The sequence below is a fragment of the Chamaea fasciata genome, unplaced genomic scaffold (genome assembly GCF_029207755.1).
Source record: "Chamaea fasciata isolate MVZ Bird 193981 ecotype frontalis unplaced genomic scaffold, bChaFas1.0.hap1 SCAF_6, whole genome shotgun sequence".
In the NCBI taxonomy this organism is placed as follows: domain Eukaryota; kingdom Metazoa; phylum Chordata; class Aves; order Passeriformes; family Sylviidae; genus Chamaea; species Chamaea fasciata.
The window spans coordinates 9,180,834-9,188,137 of record NW_027094091.1 but is presented as its reverse complement, the minus strand read 5'-3'; the positions used below and the strand labels follow the sequence as shown (position 1 = coordinate 9,188,137).

At 36.3% G+C, this 7,304-nt stretch overlaps 1 long non-coding RNA gene across 1 annotated transcript; it reads left to right on the top strand.

Moving 5' to 3' along the window:
- The first annotated feature begins 265 nt into the window (after positions 1-265).
- LOC136290529 (uncharacterized) lies at positions 266-4,640 on the top strand. Its single transcript, XR_010721179.1, has 3 exons — positions 266-306; positions 1,801-1,884; positions 3,386-4,640. It is a non-coding gene; the product is annotated as an uncharacterized lncRNA (long non-coding RNA).
- Positions 4,641-7,304: the final 2,664 nt, after the last annotated feature.

Sequence of the window (7,304 nt, the reverse complement as noted above, 5' to 3'; positions counted from 1 at the left end):
TGAATACTTTATAGGATGGAGTTATGTGGTGGCATTGATCTATGTGCTTAGTCACTGTGAGAGAGACAATATAATGTTTGCCTTTTACATTTTACATAACACAAACAGGCATGATAAGGAGAAATTCAACAGGGAATTTAAAAGGCAGCAGGATTTGCTGAAAACTATGCACAGCTGAAGATAACTGCCTGAGTAAATCAACCCATCTCCTCATAAAGAGCCCACATATAAAAGTGGAATGCACCTGAATAGGAAACTTGTGTAGGGATTGAGGGTTTGTGTTGATTGAGTGTGTTTGACCCACAGGTAAGTCACAACTAATAACATCAGGGAATCAAATGTGGAAATGAAAAATAATCTTTATTTAGACATGATTTTTTCACTAAAATCACATATTTTTAGATTGCAAAACAATTGTTAGATATTTAATGTAGTAAGAAACTCAATTTCAGTAATATTTAAACACATATTTCAAATTTAAAAAAAATGAAACAAGCAACAAGTTCAAGACCATCACAGCTTTCCTCTCTATGGCAGTCTAGTGTTGCTGTGTGCTGTTTAACTTTTCAAAGAAATTATTTTCTATTCAGAATCTACAGAGATTCTGTTGAGAAATTAATTGGGGCATTGGTGCAATATTATTATCAACAAAACAGACAAGAGTATTTTGAGTTGCAGTTAAATTTGATTTACTGATCAGATAAAGTGTTTTTATTTTGAATTATATTAATTTCAGCCTTTTAATATAAATTGCATGAGGTGGGTGTGTTGTGAAAAAATGAGAGTATATTAATATAAAACATGCTTAAAGTACTTACAATAAACTTTATTAAATGTAAATCAGATGTCAATTGACTAGACTAAATAACATGGGTCACTGCATACTATATCAAGAAAAATGGATTATGAATGGAAAAGGTAAAAAATTAATACACGTGTGGTTTCCACTTTTTTGTCTTCAAATACCTGTTCACCATAGTGATAGAAAAGGGAAAATGGCTTTAAATTGAAAGATGGGGGGGGGCTAGATGGGATATTGGGAAGGAATTTTTTCCCTGTGAGGGTAGGGAGGCCCTGGCACAGGGTGGCCAGAGCAGCTGTGGCTGCCCCTCGATCTCTGGAAGTGTCCAAGGGCAGATTGGACAGGCCTTGGAGCAACCTGGGATAGTGGAAGGTGCCCCTGCCCATGGCAGGGGGTGGCACTGGCTGGGCTTTAAGGTCTCTTCCAGATCAAACCATTCCATGATTTCCCAATTACACAGAAATGAGAGTCAACACTGCTTGCTTTGATATCACCTTGCTTTAGGTAAATTGAACCATTGTGAATTTCTTTGTAGTTATTTGTCCTAAGCCTCTCTCAAGCAATGCCAAAGATGCAGTAGGAGGTAGAGGGTCTATTTCAATCAAACTCTGTATGGTTTTTCAGTAGATAAAACCTTCTTGTGGAAGGTGACAGAATTTCTCAGTCCTCTAGTGTGAAATCCTTTGCATTGGAAGTTTAACCAAAATGGGTGTGCTGATGCAAGTTCACTGAAGCTTTTGCCCAGACTCTTTGGGGAAAGTTCTCTCATTTTGCTGGTCTGTTGTTTTTGTGGTGTTGTTTTTTGGGTTTGTTTGTTTGTTTGTTTTGTTTTTTTGTTTGTTTGGTTTGTTTTTGTTTTTTTTTCCCCAATGTATCACTTCCATCTGCATAGAAGAATATGGTCACCGGTTTGCAAATAGGAAGAGAATATGATAGACATAACATCCTAACAATCCAACAGAAGTAATCTGTGTGTGTTTTTCCTATTTCTTTCACAGCTGTATAATAATCTAGAAGCACTGAAGCTAACTGCCTATCTTCTATCATGTGAAAACATGTTATGTTTTGGGTCTTCACTCAAAGTAAGATACTTCCCTGTCAGTCTCTGTCACTGCAGTTCTGAGAAAAGCTCTCTTGTGTTGGCTAAATTAATTTAAGATTGTTTCTACTTGTAAAAAATCCACTTAATTTTCTAATTATCCTACCCTGATGTGTCAAAATGATAATGTCATAATGTCGCTACATATCAGTGAAAAGGTCAGAGGAAAAAAATAATTGCAGCTGGTATTATAGCTGGTACTGGGAGAAGACTGTAAGTGGTTTAAATTACATGGAAACCAAGGATTGGCTTTTTTTTTTTTTTTTTTTTTTTCTGACAAGAAGTCTACATTTTAGTTTTTTAATTGTAAATAATTGTGTCCTGTTGTCTGTCTTTTACTGATGAAAGCAGGACCTTATTGAGAAAAGAAATAACTGGCCTCTTTCAAAGTGTAGTAAGGCTCTTGAAAATGTACTCTAAAACCCCGCAAGTGTCATGTTCTTTAAAAAAAAAACAACAAACAAACGAACTTTAAAAATTCTAGAGCAAAGCTACAATTCCCATTAGCATATTCTATAGAGTAGTTAAGTGAGAGAGATATTCCACTTAGTGAAGTCCAACTGAACAGAATTATATATAAACATATATATATGTGCATCTATGTAGTGAGAGAACTGTATTTATGTGTGCATCAATATATTTTAAGTCAAAATTTGGGTTACTTCAGTATCAGACATATCTTGACAGCTCACAGATATTCTTCTTTGCCTCTCTGAAGCTCTGAAATCCTTCTTGTTTATGAATTCCATGCACAGTGCCCTGCTGGAAGCTTAGTCCAGAATACCTCAGTTTAGTTTGGAATAGCTTAAGCAACAGCAAGGCAAAGCAGATTGTGTTATTTACTCTCACTACTTATCGCTGTTTCAGCCCATTAAAGAAATATTAATCATGTCCCATAGGACATATGAATTCTGTTGGAAACATTTTTTTATTTTAAAATACAAGAATATATCTTGAACTTCAAATGTAGCTTCATGATAATGAGAAAAGAGAGATTGGTAAATAGAAATTGTGCAACTCAGAGAAAAAATTTACAGTTAAAACACATGTTGAAAATAGAAAAATACGTGAAAAACAGGTGTTCTCCTTTTGTCATATATAAATAAGAACTATATACTGAATTTATACACGGTTTCTCATTAATTATTAGCACAATTTGTGTACGAGATTTGAGGTCTTTATCAATCCAGTAACAGTTAATACATCTGCGCTTTCAAGGCTGTGGGCAAAGAAAACTTTTACCTCACACTTGTATGAAATTGGAATTGAACCGACTGTGCTAAAATTAAATTAAGGAGAGAAAAAAAATAACGAATGCAGTCACATTGAAATCTCCTATGTCTCACTTGACTAATAATATAGCAGAGAGTCATTCCCAGGCTGTGTTATCATCAACTTTTTATCTACCTTACATTACTTTTTAATACTCTTTATCAAACCTGGTCTAAATTTCATCTGAAGAGTTGTGTTTACTGTAATTTCAGCTTCTTGTTGAGATCTTCCATATTGCAAGAAGAGAAAGATGAAAAATATCTCTTACATTCTTTCACCACCTGCAAAGAGAAAACAATGAGTTCTGAGTGAAATTTGCAATCCAGACCTGGTTTAAATTCTGGGGGCGCCAACTGGACATGTGTAAGGAAGGAATATCACCCATTTTTTAGTCAATAATCCACTCTTTAAGGCTCTCAAAGAAGAGATAGGGCAAGGAAATTCATTTTTCCTCTCTACCTGTGGAGATTCAATTGCAGATCTCATTACTCACAAGTGTATCCCAGTTAACCTGCAGTATGTGATTATGCCTTTTTCTGGAGTTATCCCACTGGCAATGTTCCGCTTAGTCTCGTGGTGTTTGCATATTCAGTGGAATTAGGTCTCAAATCCTGGCCCTCTAGATTAGTTCCTAATCCCTAATTTATGGAGTTATTTTCCCTTGTTCTTCCACACTGGCTTAATAAATGGCATTGACTGGGAAGATTGTGAGTGCCCTAAAATAAAATATGCTTCACTATATGAACAAAGCACTCTCAGCGTGATGAGAATATTAAATCTTGATCCCCCCTTCCCATGTGAGAGCCTGAATGATGGGGCTCTGCAGCACATGGTAGTGAGACAGAATTACTTAATTTTCCATGGTGGGACAAGTGCCTACGACAAGCTGACAATGTTTTACTGGAGAGCTACAAACATCCAGCACAAACCAACCCTCTACAATTTTATGTGAAAATAATTAACCACTGAAAGAATCTGCCTGGGGATATGGCTGATATTTTTTGTCATGTGAGGCTTTGAAATAATGCCTAATAGACTTTGAAAAGAAATTGTGGTTTCATTTTAACATATTTATGTCTTATTTGAACAACTAGCTTTAGGTTTTATGCAAGAGTCAGTAGGAGAAATTTGAAGTCTCCTAAGCTGCAAGGCAACAGGTGATATTCATCTCTTCTTTGCCTAAAATGTATTTTTTTAAAATGTTGTCTTGTGATTTTTGTGTATTGTTATTTATTGTCCACTCTTTTTGCCCCTTGCTTCATAATTCCGAAAAAAACCCCCCTACATTTCAATTCAATGAAATATATATTTAAGGTCACCTAATTTATACCTGTAATTAATATTTCAATGTTTGTTAACATAATGGCACTTAGAGCATTGGAAATTGTAAACTATTAATCTTAACACAAGTTTTTGTATTTGATTAAAATATTCTGCAATATGTTTTGGCACAACTCTAATAGAATAAAAAGGTCAAAAAATAATTTTTCTGGTTGGTTCTTTAGAAGTCTGGAGCAATAAGTTAAAATTAGGAGTCTTTTAAAAGACTTGGAGGAAAATCAAAATTCTGTAAAGCTGCTTTGCCATTAATAGATTCATTCATTTTCACTAAATCACACATTAATGGGAAATAAAAACACATATTTTAAATTTAGATTTTTAATTCATATTCCAAATGAAGTAAATATACCCCGTTATGTGCTGCCCCACTAAAGGTGAGGTAGACTCACCACGCTGCACAACAGCAGCCACATAGCTGTTTCCTTTTTCAAAATGATAAAATTACTTTCCAATAAAGAAAGGCCATGCAGAGAAAGCAATCACATAGTATTCACATAAAGTTTATCATGGAATCAACTCCCTTGCAAGAAAGTCCAAATGCTGCACAAGCACTTATCCAATCAAACTTTGAAATATCTCAACAGATAAATATTTTTACAGCCTGTCATAAAGAAAAAGCTTTTCCTCATATTTAATTGAAATTTCCTACATTTCAACTGATATCTGTTCTCCCTTGAATTTTCCCTGTGCTCATCCAAGCATCTGGCTCCAACTTCTCCTTCCATGCAGCTGAGGACAGCAATGTGATCTCTTGTTAGTCTTCAATTGCTAAGGCAAAATAAACCAAATTCTCTCAACCTCTTCTACTCTGCCCTCCACAGTAAAGTGCAGAAAATATTTTTTGCAGGGCTACATCTCCAAGTCACTGCAAATGTAAAGCTGGGACATGTCTTACAAGAGAATTAGAATGGCTGCTATTCTGGAAGAATCTCAATATATATTCACCCAAACACACGCCATAGAACAGGGGAGAAAATTTGCATTTCTGCCCCACCATGATGAATTGAGTGTTCTGAATGCACATTAATGAATTCTGGTCAGTCTTCTGAGGCAGTTAATAAGGGCCTTTTGCAGTCTTGGATACAACTATGAGAGTAAGTGCCAAATCCTGCAGGTAATGGCTATGCTAAGTTACTGTCAAACTAGTGGCAATTGCTGGTCGCTAAGTCTTAGCTGGGCATTTACTGCAGCTGAAACAAGCCAGGAATATTGAGTTTTTCCTTCCTGACTGAACAAAAGGGTCTTGAGATCCAGAAATACTTCAAGCAGTACACAGGGGCTGAGGTGATATGTGTAGAGTTTAAGGGTTCAAAGAAGGGTTTTAAAGAGGAAAAAAATCCAAAGGCACCACAGGGATGTCTAGAAAGGAGGTATAAAGGCACAGCCTTTTTTATTGGGAAAGACTGCTGTGGTGGCAGGACCATCTGAGGTTAGGGAAAATACAGTAGAAAAACTTCTTGGTGAAAAAAGAAATGGCAACCTCAGAGCATTGCTCCTTTTAACTGTGCCATACAGGCCAAAAGAATTCTATAGCACAATCCTCCATTAGATAAGGACCTCACACATCCTTATGGGAAGTATCTGGCAGAAGAAACACAACTAGATCTGTTCCAACATATCCTGCCATCCCTAACGGGCAATAATCAATGGGTGTGAAGAGAGGGAAAGGGAACTGAACCATGTCTGCTCCTCCACTGCTCTTTAATCTACCAGGAGAAGGGAAATCAGGACTCAGTGGGTGGAAACTGGATCACAGACTGGTTTGGGTTGGAAGGACCTTAAAGATTATGTCATCCCATCCCGTGCCATCTGCAGGGACACCTTCCACTATCCCAGGTTGCTCCAAGCCCTGTCCAACCTGGCCTTGGACACTTCCAGGGATCCAGGGGCAGCCACAGCTTCTCTGGGCACCCTGTGCCAGGGCCTCAGCACCCTCACAGGGAAGAATACATTAAACTCTCTTCTAATTTAATTTTGAATGATTTTCCCCTTGATTTTTCTGAGACAGGATTTCACCAGGTATCTGCCAAACTTTATTCCTGGAAATGCTGGGCTGATTTTTATCCCAAGCAGAAACTGATTATGAAGTTAAAGGAAAACATATCCTCACCAAATCAAATTACTTTGCTGTTGAATGCTTGGAGCTTAAAAATAAATAGTGCTTAGTAACACAGGGATTTGGAAGGAAAGTCGCAAAGTAGAAAAGATCATTTTGTGAAACAAGCCAGAAAAGAGCCACATAAATCTGAATGAACTGCAAAACAGAAAGGTATTTGTTCCATTAACAGATTTTACATAGGTATTAAATAAAATCCTGTGGTTTTATTAAAAAAAAAAAAAAAGGCTCTTTCAATTCATGTCAAGCCAATGCTGTTCCATGTTTCCTGAACAGCATCTTAATAAATATTTATTGATTTCAGGTGATGTTTTATGAAATTAAAGGCAGTAAAAAACCCCTAAATGTCTAGTTGGATAGAACACATATTATGAAGCTTAGTCAGTTAATTTGCCTCAAATATGCCTCCATCAAATTATGTAAACCTAATTTCAGGACTCAACGCTTTTTGATCATGTGAGTAAAACACCTTTTTAGGACATAATCCCCCTTTTTGTTTTTCCCCCAGTGTTGTGTGAATGTTTAGACTAAACATGCAAGTAGGAAGTGAGAAAGAATGCTTTAAAATTTTACTCTGGGTGCTGTTTCATCACAATTTTGGGAAGCCTCAAGCTGACCTGAAATCAAAGATTTATCTTCTGGTTCAGAATAAATGATCCTAAATATAGGATAAA